Here is an 18,539-nt window from a genome sequence, read left to right as displayed (position 1 = left end):
ATTTTCATAATATTCTCTCTTAAGGCATTACATGCCATAAACTTCATACCTGTGGTCCATAACTATTATGTCCAACATCTTGTGCCCATTTAATCATAGCAGATTTCACCGTTTCATCCTGAGTATTCCATTTCAACAGCAAGTTATACATCTTTGACAAAATCTTAGTTTTGGGTTCTAACAGTTCTGTTTCTAATTTTGATTTTTCCACTTGGAAGCCAATATTCTTGTCCGAATTATATGCCTCCATTATCTGATAATAATGAAGCCAATCTCGCACTTTGTTTTTTAGTTTCTCAAAACTCTGCAATTTCAGTCTATCTCCCTCTTGTTCCAAAATTTCCCAATATTTCGGCCATTTGGCCTCCATATTGAGCTTTTTCAGTGCTTTTGCTTCCATCGGTGACAGCCACCTTGGAGTTTTGTTTTCCAATAAATCCTTATATCTTATCCAGACATTAAACAATGCTTTCCTGACAATATGATTCTTAAATGCTTTATGTGCTTTGACCTTATCATACCACAAATATGCATGCCATCCAAATACATTATTGAAGCCTTCTAAATCCAAAATATCTGTGTTTTCAAGAAGCAGCCATTCTTTCAGCCAGCAGAAAGCTGCTGATTCATAATAAAGTTTAAGGTCTGGCAGGGCAAATCCACCTCTTTCCTTTGCATCCGTTAATATTTTAAATTTTATTCTAGGCTTCTTGCCCTGCCAGACAAATCTAGAAATATCTCTCTGCCCCTTCTTGAAGCAATCCATTTTGTCCACAATTTGCAATGTTTGAAACAAAAACAACATTCTAGGCAATACATTCATTTTTATCGCAGCAATACGGCCTAGCAATGAAAGCTTCAAATTTGACTAAATTTCTAAGTCTTTTTTCACTTCCGTCCAACATTTTTCATAATTATCTTTGAATAAGTTCCCATTTTTAGCTGTCATATTAATCCCAAGGTATTTCACTTTCTTGACCACTGTTAAACCTGTCTCATTCTGAAACCTTTCTCTTTCAATCACTGTTAAATTTTTCTCTAAAACCTTTGTTTTTAACTTATTCAATTTAAATCCTGCAACTTGACCAAATTCTTGAATCAGTTCCAAAACTCTTTTAGTACTAGATTCTGGCTCCTGTAATGTCAGTACTAAATCATCTGCAAAAGCTCTCAATTTATACTGTCTAGCTCCGACTTGTATACCTTTAACCAACTGGTCCCTTCTAATCCGTGACCAAAAACCTTGACATTAGTGGATTTAAAAAGGAATTACGGTTGATGCAAATGTAAATCTGGTGATAAGCAATGTTAACAAGGTTTCTTGCTTGTCCCTTTATATGGTTTTGTCATTTAATGGCGCCATATACAAGACCTGCCCTTCCTTCCATCATGGGCTGAACTTTTCATTGGATCCTGTTAACAGTATAGCATTTAAAAATCACAATCTAAGGCCTATATTATTTAGGTATATTTTGTAAGTATCTTTTGTATTCTTTGTCAGCCGCTTAGGGTCTTTTTTGTAGTTAACACATTGTTAAATAAATTAAAGATAGTAAGTCTTACTGGGTTGGTAAACCTGTGTCTGAACGGTATCACTTCAGAAAGCATATCCTCCAACATTCCCCAGTTGAAAATAGGGACATTTCTCACTCCCCCCACCCACAACTGACCCTCCTCAACCCCCCATTCTCCCCTGGCAGAGCATTTCCTCCACCACGCCACCAACAGGACACAGCACACACACTTTCCACCATCCTGAGAAAACCCTTTAATCCCGATTTTGTTTCATTATTTGGTAGATTGACAAAAAGAAAAGCACGCACCAATAAATTAATTTTAGAAAGGGGCAAGATTTGATGTGGATCCACAAAGCATTTTTTTAAAAAACACCAAGACTCCTTGCACTCTGCTCCACTCACCCTTTATTCCCATCCAGGGTGGCCCACAGAGACATGGGGTGGGCCTCTGCCTCGGCCGCCTCTCCTCCTCTCAGCTGGCAGTGGCAGCCATGGAGAGGCAACGAGATGCTGCCGCCACCACTCAGGACAAGCGCTGGCTCATCCTCCTCCCTGAACTCGGTGGCGGCACTGGGGAGGGAAATAAAGACATCCCGGGAGGGGGGGACGGATAAAATCATTCCAGGATGGCTTTCATAATTCTAGAAGCATCCCTGGAAAATAGGGACACTTGGGGGGTATGAGATGTGGGGCACTCACTTGATTGAATGCTCCTGCATGGAAAAAGTTTGCTCCAGTCCTGGTGAAGGCTAGGATAGAATCCTCCCATCCGATGTGCTAGCTTTTTATGTTCTTTTTTGAAATGGAGAAGAAATCGGTCTTGCGCAGTCCCTCCTGTAGTCACAACTGGCATATTATAGATCCAGGTTTGCCAGCTCATTGAGAATGAGATCTAGTGAACAGGATTTCAATATATCCATTCTGTGTCACAAATGTTATTCTTAACTGCAACAGGTTTTGCAGCCTTAACACTGGAGAGATGAAGATAAGACAACAGGTGCTGGCAGACCAGGAGCATGAGGTTGGAAAGATTAGAAAATGCAGCAGAAACCAATTACATACTGGTCATTTTTCTTCTCTAAGTGAAAGAAAGTATTAGAAAAGAAAAATGACTACAGCAGAAGTTGCTGTAATGTCTTTAATGAGCAAAAGATCTACATTTCCCCCCTCCGAGAACCAAATTCCAGCTTCAGAGTAAATTACAAATAAATTGTCTGCCTTGCCATGATTATTATAGTTCACTGCACTGGAAATCATGCCACCTGCACAGAGAGAGATTCATTCAATAACCTAAACAATCAAACGTAATTAATGTGATAGTCAGAATTAATATGATGTTTTCATATCTAAGACATAGCAGGCAGATGGGGAAGAAAACTCTCAGATGCATCTGGTACTAAACAATAGGAGCCTGACAAAAGATCCCCCTCCCTTTCAGGGCTTGTTATTTTCATATTTGACTAAATGCAATGGGGTCTTTGCTGTTCTTGTGTAACACAGTGCAAGAATGCATAGAATCCTACATGGTCTATGTGCTAGGGGTCTAAAAATGAGGTGGTCATTACCATCTAGAGTGAAGAAATAAGGTAGCCTTTTTTTATATAGCACATGACCCCAATAAAATTATCAGCTACTACTAGTGTGTAGCTTTTACCAAACAAAAAACCCCTTAATTATGTGAAGAAGAGAGAACCAAACAGCTAACACCCAGTTTGGACAACTGCCCAATCTGGGTCCAAGAGAGCTCAAGGGGACTAGAAGAGGCCCATAATGTATTGAAATAATTTTTGTTTTTGTTTTTTTTAAATAATATTTATTGCTTTTAAAAGTTACAAAAAAGTAGAAAAAAGAGAGAAAAAACAAAAAAGAAAAAAGAAAGAGAAAAACAATACAATATATAAACAATACAAACCCACCCTAAACCCATTAAACTAAACACATGAACAAAGCAAGACAAAAACAATTTAAAAACATCCCTCCTTTTCCATACTCTGTCCTTCATTCCCTTGTTTCTTCGACTTCCTCACAGCTCCCTTCTTGTATCCCGCTTCTAGTACTTGTTTCAGCAAATCCTTTCCATCTTTCTCTATTTTCTGTCATATTATAAATAACATATTCTTTAACCTTATTTCCCATTAACGATTAATTATTTATATACACCCAACTTCTTATAGCCTTTCTGCTAGATCCATAAAATATCATTCCACCATTTTTCTGACAGTCATTACTTTAACAAAATTTCTAAATAAACACTTTAATTTTCCATTAATCTTCCACTATCTCCTCTCCCTGGATTCGGATTCTGCCAGTCCTTTCCGTCAGTTCCATATAATCCATCAACCTGGTGCCCTTATATCCGAGGCTCTTAAATCTCTTCCAAGTCCCTTCTGCAGGTCTTATTCATATTCTTTGATGCTCAGGAGCAAATCTTAGGAAAACTCCAGCCTAGCAATACTTTTGTTCCTTCTGGACAATTCAGCCAAATTTCCGAAGTTAAAAGTAAAGTCCATAGAGTGTTTCAGAACGTATTTCAGGATTCCTCCAATTCTAGCAACCCCCAAAACTTCAAGCTCCTCCAAGCCCAGGTCCATGTCCCAAAAGTCAGTCAATCCCTGGATAGAGGGTTCTTTCCAACCTTCCTTCTTCAATCCAAGCCGGGATCCTAGCCTCAAAATATGACTTTTGCTAGATTCAGTCATGAAAGACCTCAATTTATAATCCTCAATCTGCTTCTGAGAAATTAAGGATCCCGCTTGTACTACTTTTGGTTTCACATCATCAGCTTTCTCCTTTTTCTCCACCATTTTCACATCATCAGCTTTCTCCTTTTCCTCCACCATTTGTCCAACCAAGGTATGTTCCTGTACCAAATCCTGAGTTTTTTCTGTATTGACACTCACTTTTTGATTCAAATTAATCACGTTCTGTTCCAAGTTGTCAATTTTAGAGATCATGTCACCTGTCTTTTTATGTAGCTGTTCCAGCGAGTAGTTTATCTTGTATAATACAGTCACAATGGCTTCTCCTATCAACATTTTGAGTGATCCAAGGTCAGACTCCAATTTTCAGAATCTTATCTTGCAGCTGGAGCTCTCCCTGTTGCACTCCTGTAACAGTTTCACATGCTCCCTCTAGAGGGAAACAGTCTCCGTTTGTATCAATTCTTTCAAGCACGACTGAAGCAAGTAACAATAGTTTCAATTTTCGGTTACTTTTTCCTCCATTTTTTAAACGCAGAAGAGGACAAAGGAAACAGTGCCTTTCTTATTTTAGCTAGCTGTCAAATCCGTTCTGTCAATAAACATTCCCCGAACGTCATCTGGCAGCCCTTTTCCAGGTTCAGAGCAGTGGCAATTTAATTTTGACTCTCTTCTGCAGGCGCACTAAATCCAAAACTTCCCCTCTCTTCTCCTGCTTCCAAGAGGGGTTATGTATTTTTGTCTGGTGGGAATTTAATCCTTTATCAAAAGCTTTCAAAGACTTTAGCTTGTAACTTCTTTGCTTCAATCTATTTACAAAACGGGAGGCGGACTTCCTGTTTAGAGCCTTCCCGCTTCAGCGCCAAATTAAAGTGTTTCAAGATCCAATTCTCTGTTCTACTCATGGGTAGTTGTTTAAAGTCCAATTGTCCACAGGAAAAAGTCAGCGCTCTCCGGCAACAGCAATGCGGCTTCACTCCGTGAAAGAAGCGGTTGATTCAAAGCACCGCGCCGCTCACCCCACGTCGCTCCGGATCCCCAAAACAGGGTTTCCCCGCGAGTAGGGGAGGCGCAAAGGTGCCAGCCGAATCCCAGGTTCACAGGCTTCTCCCGCCTGTGATTTCTATGGGTCTCTGCCTTCACCGTGGCGGTCAGACCCTGCTTTTCACGGAGCAAATTCCTCCCGATCGGAGGAATTCAGCCATTGCCAGAGGCACCTCCCCGGAAGTCCCTAATGTATTGATATAATTTTTGAAAGCATCACTGAAAATATTTGGATCAGACATTACAAAATCTGTAAATAATGTGTGTGGGCACATTACTTTTTTGGATTTCACTTATGTGTTATTGAAATATATTCAATAACATAATATTATTCACAGAGGCTGAGAAACAATCTATCATCTGCATATCATACAGCAAAACAAAACCAAAAAACATTTGGTCTGCTATCTCTTACTGATTGGTGAAAGATCATACATATATCCACTGAGGTAACATTCCTGATGTAAAACAATACTCTCATGCTGCATAGTTAGTCAACAGCTAAAAAATAAAAATGCAATTGAATGTAAGCAACAAAAGGACAAAGCAAGCTGACAAATGGCGAATCCTGTCCTTCTTATTATGCTGCAGTGACCTTCCTAGACCATTCACTCATTGCGAAGTATTGGAAGACACAAGATCTACCCACTCTGGAAGAATGGCAGATGAAGGTGATTGACTACATGGAATTGGCGGAAATGACTGGCAGAATCCGAGACCAGGGAGAAGAGTTGGTGAAAGAAGACAGGAAGAAATTTAAGGACTATTTACAGAAATACTGTAAAATTAATGAATGTTAGAAAAATGTTGGATAGAAACTAAGTGGTTTCCAGCTGTAATGCTTTAAGAGATATGAAAAAAGGTTTACAAATGGGTAAAAGCTTAATGGTAAGGATTTGCTGAACTAACAAATTGAACTGGAATACAAAAAAGGGAAGTATGAGGAGGTCCGGGGAAATAAGTGTAAGGAGGGAGAAGAAGGGAGAGGGAAAGAATGTGCACACTGGTGATCCACACAGAAATTCCCGGGCCGTCCGTGGGCCGGATCGAGAAGGCAATTGGGCCTGATCTGGCCCGCCAGCCTTAGTTTGCCGACCCATGGTGTAAGAGAACAGAGAAAAGGGCTGGCCCAGCCATGAAGCAGCGTGAGGCAGCCTCAGGCAGCATATCTGCTCAGCGCAACATCCCTGCTTACTGCCCAACACCAACACCCACTTCTTTTTACTCCCCAGGCACCTCAGGCAGCATCCGTGTGGTGGCATTTTTAGTTCAGCCTAGTGTGGCAACCCCTCCTGGGCCAGCCCTGGTTAAGGAGAACCATAGGGGATGAATTAATACATTCAGACCTCATCTCCTGAATGGCTCAGTTTTCAAACGTTTCGGCTCCTGAGCACCAAAAACCCGGAAGTAAGCGCTCCGGTTTTTTAAATGTTTTTCAGAAGCCGAATTTCCGACGTGGCTTCCGCTTGAGTGCAGGGAGCTCTTGCAACCAATCGGAAGTTGTGCCTTGGTTGTTGAACGTTTTGGAAGCCAAACGGGCTTCCGGAATGGATTATGTTCCAACAACCGAGGTTTGACTGTACCAGGAATTAGCTGAGAAATCAGGAGAATGTTGCCTGAAGGGGAGGCAAGTAAGGAGAAGCCCATTTATCCACTGGCTCCTTCTGCAAGCAGAAGCTGTGGTGTCCGCTCCTTGGTCTTGCCTCTTTCAAAGGATCAGAACATAAGGGGGGAAATCAAGCAAAAATCCCATCTAGTCCAGCATTCTGTTCTCACACAAGCCCACAAGCCCACAAACAGGACATGAGAGCAATATTACCCTCCTTCGTGATCCCCACCAACTGGTATTCAGAGACATATTGCAGAGACAACTCCAGCAAACCACTGAAGGCAAGACTGTGATTCAACCATTCCTTAACAATGATGGGCATTCAGGTGTGCATATTAGTGCACGTGCGAACACACAGGGGAAGTTCATTGTGACCTCAAGACAGGAGTGGGGGTCCATTTCCCCCCTCCCACTCAGCTTCTTCTATTCTCCATTTCTTGATGGACCCCACATCATACCATCATTTTAACTGCTTCCTCCTCCTTGCCCTCCTTGTCCTTCAACTCCGCTGCTGAAGATGAGCATGTGTAATGGAGGCAGAGCTCTCCACTGTGTCTGTGAATCTGGGCAATGGCACCAATGTCGGTGGCCACAGCTGGCAGGCCTTCTGCCCAGGAGCGGGTCCCACGTGCCAGACAACAGTTCTGGATATGGATATCTCTCATGTAGGAAGAACTGCCTCTTCTGTTGCATCCTAGAAGGGGCTACAGGATGCACATGTCTCTCTGCTTTTGGCTGAGATGCAGAAATATGGTGAAAGGAAGAAGAAAAACCCTATTCACATCATGTCTATCCAGAGAGTGATTATTCTTAACACATCTTGTTTCTATTGATATATATTATCCAACCAATCCTTGAGGGGAAGACTCAAAATTCTACAATATGGGATCAGTGCTTTAAATTACTAATATCTTTTAAATATATAATATGGATATATTGTGTTCAGTTGTAGAAACAAGCTTGATCACACACCCACACCCGGAAACTGTCTTCAACATGTGAAATATCCTCTCTCTGATTATCGCTCATTTCTAGGAAGAGGTCTTTATCCACTGACATACAGCGTGTGCTCTTTGCCAGCTCTTGACAATAAATAGGTTCCTTCCATGAGGCTTTAACAGCCTCTAGAGGAAATCACTTGTAGGCAGCATTAATACATTCTGGAGGTGATGGATGTAAAAGAAGCTCATTAATATTCAAACAAGTATGCTGTGTGTCTGAAGGAGCTTGGAGAAAGGAGTAACGCGTGCATGCTTTCGTCCCTGGAACCAAAGCTGCAACTAATCTTCTCACATCTAAATTCCTAGTAAATTAACAGCCCATGTAGGACTTGGAACTTAGGGTGAAACCCAGAGATAAGGAGCTAAGAGACTAAGCTACCAACAAGCCACTTTCCATTTTGTCATCATCAACAACTTTATTGCTGTAGCCATGGGCCTTGGCACTTCACCGATAAAATTTCCCTTACAGAAAGTTACAATAAAATCTACTTCAAATCTCATCTCTGGCACAATTTTACCAGGAGGCCTTAGGCAAGCACTAACTCGCAATCTTAGTTCCCCATCTGCAATATAGGGATGACAACATCAGTCTACCTTATGGGGGTTGTTGTAAGGTTAACTAAGATAACAAGCACTGTGGTTTGAACATGGCTGACTTATAAATGGTACAGTGGGAGCAACTGCACTAGGGCCCAGACTGCAAGGACTATGCCAACAAGCCAGGCAAAGCCACTGCCCAGGCACCATGCCCACAGTGTCTGGCCACCTCCAGAGAAGCGTGGCCACCATCAGTGCCACTATTGGGCAAGATCTCACCTGAAATTGGCAAAATCTCCCCCAAAATCAGTACCAATGGCTGTGCTGCTTCTCTACCAGTGGTGGATGCTGAGGGGTGTGTGGCGGTGGCAGCAGGATCAGGTGGGTGGTGGCGGAAGCAGGGTAAAGGAGCACTTCCCATGTTGCCTCAAGTGGCAAAGCAGGACCCACCGCCCCAGCTGTGCCAACAGAGTTCCTTCGGTGCAGCAACACTTCCATTTCCTCTATTTGTCATGTGCTCCCTCCAATTTTCTTCAGAAGGTACCCAACCCTCTGGAGCAGATTTCAAGGGTGCACTTGGGGGGACTGCAGGGAAGGAACTGACCAATAATGCCACACCCCTGGCTGACAGAACTGGTCAGATCAAATTCAGAATGTGAGGATGAGGTTGAGGATGGCGAGCATGAACCAGCCAGCTGAAACCTGCAGAAATTTTCTCGACTCTTCCAAGTCCTAAAGTACACAAATGATCTGACTGCAGAGTTTGACACCCCTCCCTCCCCCATGAAATGCAGTCTCAAGATCATCCATGGGATTACAGATACTCTGAGGCTGTACAAGCAAATGTTTGATGACCTCAAGAGACAACAGCAGCAGCTGCCAATCACCAGGTTCATCACGAAGAAACCCCCACCAGCAGCAGATGTGCATAGGCAACCCACCTCTGGATCTGAACCACAGCCAAGCATTGCTTCTGGCTACTGATCAGTTCCCCTGGTCCTCATATCATCTGCAACATCATTCAGAAGGGAAAAGCAGGCAGAAGGCTAAGAAGACTAAGAGCAACATTTGTCCCTCACCAGTAAGTGCAGCAATTTTTTAAATGGCTTTTAAATAGTTTTCTAGGGGTCATTCTGGCTTTACTCGATTTTGCTTAAACCTGTGATGGCCAGGAAGATAACCCCCACCTAAGATGCAAGTCACCTGTATTCATTTAAACAGTTGCGTTAGTGCAATGATGTTTAGCTGCACATTGTAACTTCCTGTCCTCTCCTCTCACTCCCCCCCTCATGGGCAAACAGAAGAGAGGGGGAGGAAGCAAAGTTGTTGTGCTAGTTCATGCCAGCCTTATGCATGAGTGTAGTGGGGGGGCAGGGGAACACCCCCCCCCCCCAATCAAGCAAATAAATACAAATACTTAACTAACTAACCAATTATGTCACAGATAACTCAGTTCTGCGGCCCCCTAACATGATGCCCGTTTTTATTATGATGATTTGTCTTCTTACTAATCTTTATAAGCTACTCTGCAAGCCTTTTCTGGTTGAAGAGTGGGGTAAAACCACTTTATTTTTCTCTGAGTTGATCATATGCAAAATTTAAAAAATGCTACTTCAGCAAAGTGGAGTTTGCATAGGTTCTTGAAGCAATGAGGAATGTTAGTAAAAAGTTGGAGTCAATAAACCAGAAATAAACAACCATTTTTTTTTAAATGGTGGGAGGAGCTCCTATGAATCTAAGAGTAACTGAACTGGGTCCATCTTGCCCAGCACCCTGCTTTCCACAATGACAGTCAGATCCAAGAGGAAGCTCATGAGCAGGGATTGAGGCCAATAGCCTTTTCCTGTTGTTTTGTCTCTCCCCCTTCATCATATTTAGAGGTAGACAGCTTCTGAAGCCGGAGATGGAAAGGTGGCCATCAAGCTGAGATTGGTTTCTGACACCTCCAGGCTCAGAGGAAGTCTACCTCTGTATATGTTGAAGTTGTGGAGATTAGCAACAGAAAAAAGCATTGGGTCTCAAACCCTGCTTTGTCTAATCACCTTTAAAAGGGTGTGCAAGCGAATGCTGAACAGCACATAATGTGCTACGTGAAGTAGCCCTGAGCGTACTGCTCCCTTTCATGTTTCTCTGGGAGATCCTGAGTTTTAGTGCTACTGAAATTATGAATACCTATGAGTGCCATGCAAACATTTGCACAAAGCAGCATCTGGGAAAATACCTAAAAGACAACTCGCAATCTCTTCTAATCTCAGATCTATGCAATGCACTCCTTTGCATGTTTACTCACAGTCCTAGCCATCCCTCCCATCCTCAGGCAGCCTTCAGGCTCCAAAACCTGTCCTCATGGGGTTTGAGCCTTGCAGTGTGTGTTTATAGGTTTCTCCTCAGAACCTCTGGCACAATGCACTGATTTGGCCCAATGCAGCCAGCACCCACCACCCACGATACTCTTTCACCAAATATTGGGAAACAGCCATCTACAGTGGCCCAAGGATCAAAGGGGCAGGGATTGGCACCTCCAGGAGCAAAGAGTTGAGCCCAGGCTCTTTAATAATATGCATGCCCTTTCTTTTTAATACCCCACAGCTGAGTGGACTGAAGAGTCATGGAGAAGACAGGGAGTAAAGAAATCACTTCCAACTATTAGCCGCTCCTTCCCTCGACTATCAGGGGCAGTAGGTAGAAGGGCTGGGGAGGATAATGGTTAGCTCCACATTTTGGAGCAAACCTTCCCATTTTGCTCCCTTCAGGCCCATACATAGAACCAAATTGTTGATATGAGGATTAAGCCACATAATCAATAGACCAAACTGTGCATGAATCCATACTGTATTTAGGAGGTGATATGAGGGCTGCCTCTTCGCTCCTTTTGCCTTTGTTTTAGATTGCTTGGAGCAGCTCTGTGACTACACCCTTAAAAAAAATCCATTTAAAAATGCTTCCAGGATGTGACTGTACCTTACAGGGCAGCCATTTTTCCCCTGTATAGTTCCCCAGGAAGGGACTGCATGTTATGATGTACAGTCACTTCCTCGAAGCATTTTTAAAGGGATTTCTCTTTTTTTGTCATGCAGCCACAGAACTGCTTCAAGCAACTTCAGACATCTAAAGGGTTAGAGGAAGAAAGAAGTAGCTTTCTGAACACCTCATAAGTGCCTTTTTTGTTGTTGTCCTTCCATGGTCAGGTCAAAACTGTTTCATTTCTGCAGACTTTCAGGAACCGACTGCTTTTAAGGAAAGGGCTTTGAATAGCTCTGTGCTGTTTTTACTCTCTGCATTTTAATAGATGTTTTTACAACATTTTAATTTTCCTATAGTTTAATTATTTTAACTATTATATTTTATATGTTTTAGCTAGCTGTTTTAATTTTTGTGGCCTGCCTTGAGTCCAAATTCTGGGAGAAAGGAGGGATATAAATAAATGTTTGTTTATTTGAAGAAACTTACCAAACAGATTCAGAAAACAATGGGCAGAGAAATATACAAATGTTTTAAAATAACATGGTCACCCTATACAGTCTTTTCAGAAAGACAAGTGTGCACTATGGATCAGTGGCGTAGCGTGGGGGGTGCCAGGGGTGCCAGCCGCACCGGGCGCAACACTTGGGGGGGCGCGAGTCCAGAGGGAAGGGACAAGCAATCGAGGCTTGGTTGGGGTGGGGGGTCGTCGTCTCCGCCACTGCTTCTGTTTTCCGCTGCGCTGAGGCGAGCTGGGCGCGGCCAGGCATGCAAGCGCAGCGCCTGGCCAAGCGCTGCAGCCTGGGGAGCCGGCGCCTTAGCGCCTCGCCGTCGGCGGCGCAGCCGTTGCCCAAGCTCGACAACTCGTGGAGGGCGCCTCTCTCTCTCTCTCTCTCTCTCTCTCTCTGCCTGGAGGGGAGGGGCTTTCCCTGCTCTTTGTTCCGTTTGAGCAAACACAGCAACGAAACAGAGCAGGGTGGGCAGTAAGACCCTGAGGCAGAATGCAGGAAAGCAGCCACTTCCTCTTTTCAGGTTTCCCTTCTCCGGTACCTACCCACCCACGTTTATTGCGAGGGAAATCTAGCTGACTGCAGGGAAGGGGTTGGGTGCATGTAATGTGTGACAAAGGCATCAGGTGTACGTCTTGGGTGGAAAGGGTATAAGGGTGGGGAGGTAGAGTGCATTTAAAAAAACCAAAACATTGTGGATTTAAACAAGGAAAATGTAGCATAATCTACTGTTTGTAAGGGCCCTTTGGGATTGGTTTTACCCATCTCAGACAGTTAGCTCATAGTGTAAATAAAGATGGCTGTTGTTTACATTTTTTTAATAAAAGCATCAACAACGATCCTTTTGCACGGTCTGTTGTGCTGTGTTGCAGAACTTTTTGCAGTTGCAGGATTAGGGATGGTGTTCTGTGCTACAGTGGCGTAGCGTGGGGGGTGCAGGCTGGGCCGGCCACACCGGGCGCAACATCTGGGGGGCCGCGCTCCACGGGTTAGGGGGCGCAAAATCCACGGGTTAGGGGGCGCAAATTACTTGCCTTGCCCCGGGTGCTGACAACCCACGCTATGCCACTGCTATGGATGTGGTTTCTTAGTTTTGTGATCTTCCTCTCACACATTTATAAAAATGCTATACATACTCACATCTCTGCTTTTATAATTCAAAATATCACTAGGAATATATAGATAGATAGGCAGATACAGCTCACAGCATTTTTTCCTCCTTCAGACATTATGGGTCTTGTTTTGCTGTTAACAGACTTCTTGTGTCACACCATTCAACTGGGGCCAAAAAAGAAAAGCTTCCTGATGCAGAAGCAGATGATTCTTCTGCAGCTGACCTCCCAAGCCTGGGAAAATTAAAACCATCCAAGTTAAATATAAGTTCTCCCATTTAGAAAATGTCAGTCTGGCAGCCTTTACCTGACCGTTTAGCTGGAGCTCCTAACTTGACAGAGAAGTGAGCCTTTTTGGATAGCTAGGGGTTAATCCAGTCTGCCATCCAAGCCAGGGGAGAGAAGCAGATTCCCAGATGCCCCTGCTAGAGAAATTAATCCTGGAGCTTAGCATCTGGATCCTTCAACTGCCAAGCTTGCCCCAGTAGTCTGTTTCATCACTGGGCCAGATTAAATAAGAATGATGAGCAGGAGCAGGTTCTGCACCGTCAGCGACAAGGAAAAAAACACACCTCCAAACCAAATCAGTTTTACCATTGCGTGTTCCCATGCTAATGTGCATTTAAACAACGTGCCACTTTAAAGCTATATCAAAGAAATCACAGCCAAGCTGTCAGTGTGCTTTTCACAAAAGTTAGAGGTAGGGGAGGAAGTGTGTATAGACAGTTCCATTAGGACGCCACCTGTTTCTTATGTATACAGTTTATAGTGTGGGACTAATCTATTTTGTTCCAGGCATCTTGCAAAAATTGCCTGATATTTTCCTCCATTTATTAATGCAACTTGCAACAACAGATGGGGCTTGAGCTGCTGAATTCTGATCAGGATTTCAATCCCTTGAAGCTCAGCCATTTATTACAGCAGGGAGATTACTTTGGAAGTAGCAGCATCCTGCAGCCTCTGAATATTGAATTAGATTTTGAGCAATATAAAAGTGAGGGTGTTTGGGACAGCACTCTGAGTCAGCAAGAGCTGACCAGCTCACAGCCGTAAATGTGCTGACTGTTTACAAAAAGGGCCCTGATATCAGCAGGCTTCATGTGGGGACTCAGGGTCAGCCTTGTGTGTGAGCTCGGACACAAGTATTCTCTGGTTTCAATCTGATAGTAATTTTAGCCCTGTTTCTTACATTCATTTCTGACAAAATGTGAATTTTGCCCATATTTTTTCACATGATTACTTTTCTTGTGACATCTCATGCTATCTTCCCACCCTTACCTCTCTTTATATCCCTGATTGTGACCCCCACTCTTTCAGCTTGACCTTTTTTCCTTAGCTGTCCATAAAGGCTCCTGCTAAATAGCTTTGCCCAATGTCCCACGCTGGAGCTTTGTGGATCAGATTCCCAGAAGGGCAGGAGGACTGCCCTGCAGAGCAAAACAGAGAGTAACTCAAGAGCAAAACTGAGGAAACAACAAAGAACCTATCCCCCTACAGCTAAGAGTAAAAACAAGGAGTTATGCAACAGAAGGGCATATGGATAATACCCGGCATGCAACTCCATATAAAATGAAAGTGAGGCTTGATATCAGTAAAACTGAAGTCAATGGCCATTCGTTGAGAACAGTGATAGGAAAGGACCATACGGTCCACCTTCTAAACACTGATGTAGAGCTACATACCCGGATTCAATGGGCTCTTATGTGCCCCTTCATGGCCTGCATTCTGGAGTTTCCATTTGTGCACGTGGGTTTCTTGTGCCCACCTCTAGAAATTATTTGTGCTGGAACATTCTACTTGAACACTTACAGTGAACCAACTCTCTCATCCCTTAAACACAAAACCCATTTTTTCCACGGCTTAAAGGTAAAGGTAAAGGACCCCTGACCGTTAAGTCCAGTTGTGGACGACTCTGGGGTTGCGGCACTCATCTCGCTTTACTGGCCAAGGGAGCCGGCGTTTGTCTGCAGACAGCTTCTGGGTCATGTGGCCAGCACGACTAAGCCGCTTCTGGCGAACCAGAGCAGCGCACGGAAATGCTGTTTACCTTCCCGTTGGAGCGGTACCTATTTATCTACTTGCACTTTGACGTGCTTTCGAACTGCTAGATTGGCAGGAGCTGGGACCGAGCTATGGGAGCTCACCCCATCACGGGGATTCGAACCGCCGACCTTCTGATCAGCAAGCCCTAGGTTCTGTGGTTTAGACCACAGCGCCACCCGCATACCTTTTCCCATGGCTTAATGCCCCTTAATACTTATCCCAACTGAACCAATGTCTAAATATCAGCAGAAAAGTGAGTGATTCATTCCTGATCCACATAAATAAGCAGATTAGAATGCAGCTATCCTTCAGTTTTCACACTTCTCCAAATTTTGCAGTATGGTTCTGATTTAAAAACCTAGTCAACTGCACATAAAATGCAAGTTTTCATGCTTTTTAAAATTGCAGATTGATGGAGAAATGAAACAGAACAGACTTAAGGAGGAAAAACTATTCTGGAGCAGAAATAGATGGATCTGGCCATCCTTAAGAATATGTCATTTTTCTGCTTTCCTGTTTAATGTCTAGTTATGTCATGAAAGAAAGGTTAAAATTCTACTGGTCAATTTAAAAGAAATGCTCACCACTCCAGCCTAGCATGGAAGTTGGTTCTAGGCATTACTTTGGAAAATGCAAAACAGAGGCACAAAGTTTGTAGGACTATTACAATTAACACTCAAATATCAAAGTGTATTTTAAATTTGTTAGAATTGCTTCATAATAACTGCACAGTGTTTTCAGCACAAGCAGCAGAATCACATTTCTTTGTCCTCTGTCTCTGCATTGCTTTTTGGACATAGATTCAGCATGTACAGGTAGTTCTTAGGCACATTTAATTGTTTATTGTTTAGAATGGCCTTCCACTGGGCCTGGTAGTCACAGGTGATGAGGAATTGTATGCCAGCAAGGAAGACTTTTTTTACACAGGCTGCCACAATCAGGGCAGGTTGCCTGCTCTGCCTCCTCTGGTGCTTGGCACGGCAGTGATTAGGCTGGTGGTGCCTACTCACAGCTGTGCAAGATTTAATCCCAAAGAATCGAATGAAACAATTATGCATAAACAGTTTTGTTCTGCCCATAAATAGGCTAATTTTGTTTTTGTAAGTTGGTAGCTTTTGTAGGTTCATTCATAGGGCTGGTGGAAAATGAGAAAGTTGGTAAGAATTACAGTGGTACCTCGGGTTACAGATGCTTCAACTTACAGACTTCGCTAACCCAGAACTCAGGTTAAAAACTTTGCTTCAGGATGAGAACAGAAATTGCGGCGTGGCGGCAATTAGCTAATGTGGTACCTCAGGTTAAGAATGGAGCACCAGAATGAATTAAGTTCTTAACCCAAGATACCACTGTATAGATTGCAAACCTGAAGAATCATCACATTATCTTAAAGCCAGGGAGTTAGGGAGAGTTGCTGTCCACTAAAATTAGGGCCTAAATGTTGGGCTTCTGAGGCATTTGAATACCTGCTGTTTTGATTTTCCAGTGCCCAAATGACCTAGGTTCTTTTCTATGCAGATTTTGCTTCATACTTTTTCAAAACATTTATTTATACTGAGGAATTTTGATGATATCCTTGAAAGACAGACCTGCATGAAACCTTTTTATTGATGCTGCAGAAGTGTTTTAGGTTTGTGAGGCTACTCACCTACAAAACTCTGATTTCCAAGGCAGCACCCTTAAAAGATAATGAGTTCCCAAGAGAGAGAGCCTATATTTTACATCAACACTGAGTTTTCTTCACTGCTTGAAGGATTTATTTTGGTTTGTCTGTGTGACATGGGACTAGGTTAATTTAAAGGTGGCTTTGGGCTCTGATGTAGATGTGCAATCTGTTGGGGGAAACTCTAACACAAAGCAGAGAAGGTGGCGGTTTTTATCTGATGAATGCCTGTTGAGATTTAATTGTACACTGGCATGTATTAGTGAACTGGACACCTATTCATTTGTGAGTAGCTACAGACAGAGCCCTGCTGCTTGGCATTATACTTTGTCACCAGCTTCTCCATTTTATTGTCTCCATATCTTGGTTACTTCAGCTGAAATTTTGACAAGTGACAGGCTGGTGACCTTAATCTGTCCATTTTACCCTCTTTGCTTCCTCTTCGATGAAAGCACACAACTGGGAGGTCAACCTTTGGTAAGGACCTAGCCTATCACAATGTCAATAAATTGTTATTACGGATGTTCCTAACTTAATGCTCCTCACTAGTATCACTGCAGTAATGATTAAAAAAGCTAGCCCCAACCTTTATACAGTAGGCCAGCATATCCTACATTACAAGTGGAAAGCTGAGGCTGAGAGATAGTGACTTGCCTAAGGCTCCCTCAGTATGGGCCAAATTAGAGGTTATCTTGCCAAAAGCATGCAATCAAGTCCCAAGCTTTTTATAATGGGAGACAAGAAGGTCTGAGGGGAGGAAGAGTGTGGTGGGAGAAGAGGATATTGAGCATATGAAAAAATGCTACACCTGCACACCTGAAGTGATACAGTCCAGACTGTTGCCACTTCAGTCTACACAATACGTAGATCAGCTTACAGGGGCATTTAGGAAACAGCAAGGAAATTAAAATAGTTTCAAATTTACCTACAGGATTTCTACTTCAGAACACTATTTTAGATTTATTTGTAAAGATGGAAAATTCACTCTTAGAAATGTGAGGGGACACCTACCCCCAGTGAGCTAAGATGTACATTGCACTGGTATTATCTTTACTGCATTTTTCAAATAACTCATCATAACAAACCATTGTTGCTTGGGGCACATTCAAATTATAACATTTTCCTCACTGAGAATGAGTACAATGTACCTCTGGAGCTGTTAAGAGTATCCAAATATGCTCTGCAAACATTCAGAAGCTAAGAGCACAAACCTAGGAGAGAGCGCCAAATTAGCTTTACTTAAAAGGATTTAATGGGAACCTAATTTTTAGAAAGGTTACCGCCATTTGGCAATTAGACGATGATAGGGAGACAGAAAGTTCTATGAATTAATACCAAACTGCTATGAGTAAGGTAATTAATTTATTCTCACCCTTTGGTGACATTAATTTGATGCAACCTTCCTTGATTGGCACTGTGATAGTTCAGAACTAACAAGATCCGACCATCGCTGTTTTCTCTTTGGCTGATCATTTTTTCTGTATTTTTCATGTATTGTGGTGGAGATGGCAAACTAGGCATGACCCATGGGCCAAATCCTGTTTTCAAGGATTTAGATCCTGCAAAATAGTAAATCAGTTTATGGTAATATGGTTGCCCAGTTTCACCTATAAGAAAGAACATTTTCAAGCTGCATAAAAAAAAGAACCTGGAAAAGTTAATAATTTAATGATACACCTTTTTATTTTCTTCTTTTCATATGTAATATGCATGTAATATGTGCACATTTGTATAAAATACTGTGTCTGGGTACAAGGGCTCCGTGGGTGTGACCCATCCTTGCTGGATGGTCCCAGCTTTATTACACAGCCTGAGGGGTCGGTTTAAGTGACAAAATACTTCCAGCC

General features: G+C 42.8%; 1 long non-coding RNA gene across 1 annotated transcript; it reads right to left on the bottom strand.

The window, feature by feature from the left end:
• Positions 1-12,954: 12,954 nt before the first annotated feature.
• LOC308475973 lies at positions 12,955-18,246 on the bottom strand. The gene is made up of 3 exons (XR_013985600.1): positions 18,065-18,246; positions 14,268-14,416; positions 12,955-13,155 (listed from the first exon to the last, which is right to left on the bottom strand). It is a non-coding gene; the product is annotated as an uncharacterized lncRNA (long non-coding RNA).
• Positions 18,247-18,539: the final 293 nt, after the last annotated feature.

This window comes from Podarcis pityusensis (assembly GCF_964106645.2).
Source record: "Podarcis pityusensis genome assembly, chromosome: 4".
Taxonomy (NCBI): Eukaryota; Metazoa; Chordata; class Lepidosauria; order Squamata; family Lacertidae; genus Podarcis; species Podarcis pityusensis.
The sequence above is the reverse complement of the archived record's forward strand: the minus strand, read 5'-3'. Positions and strand labels throughout refer to the sequence as shown.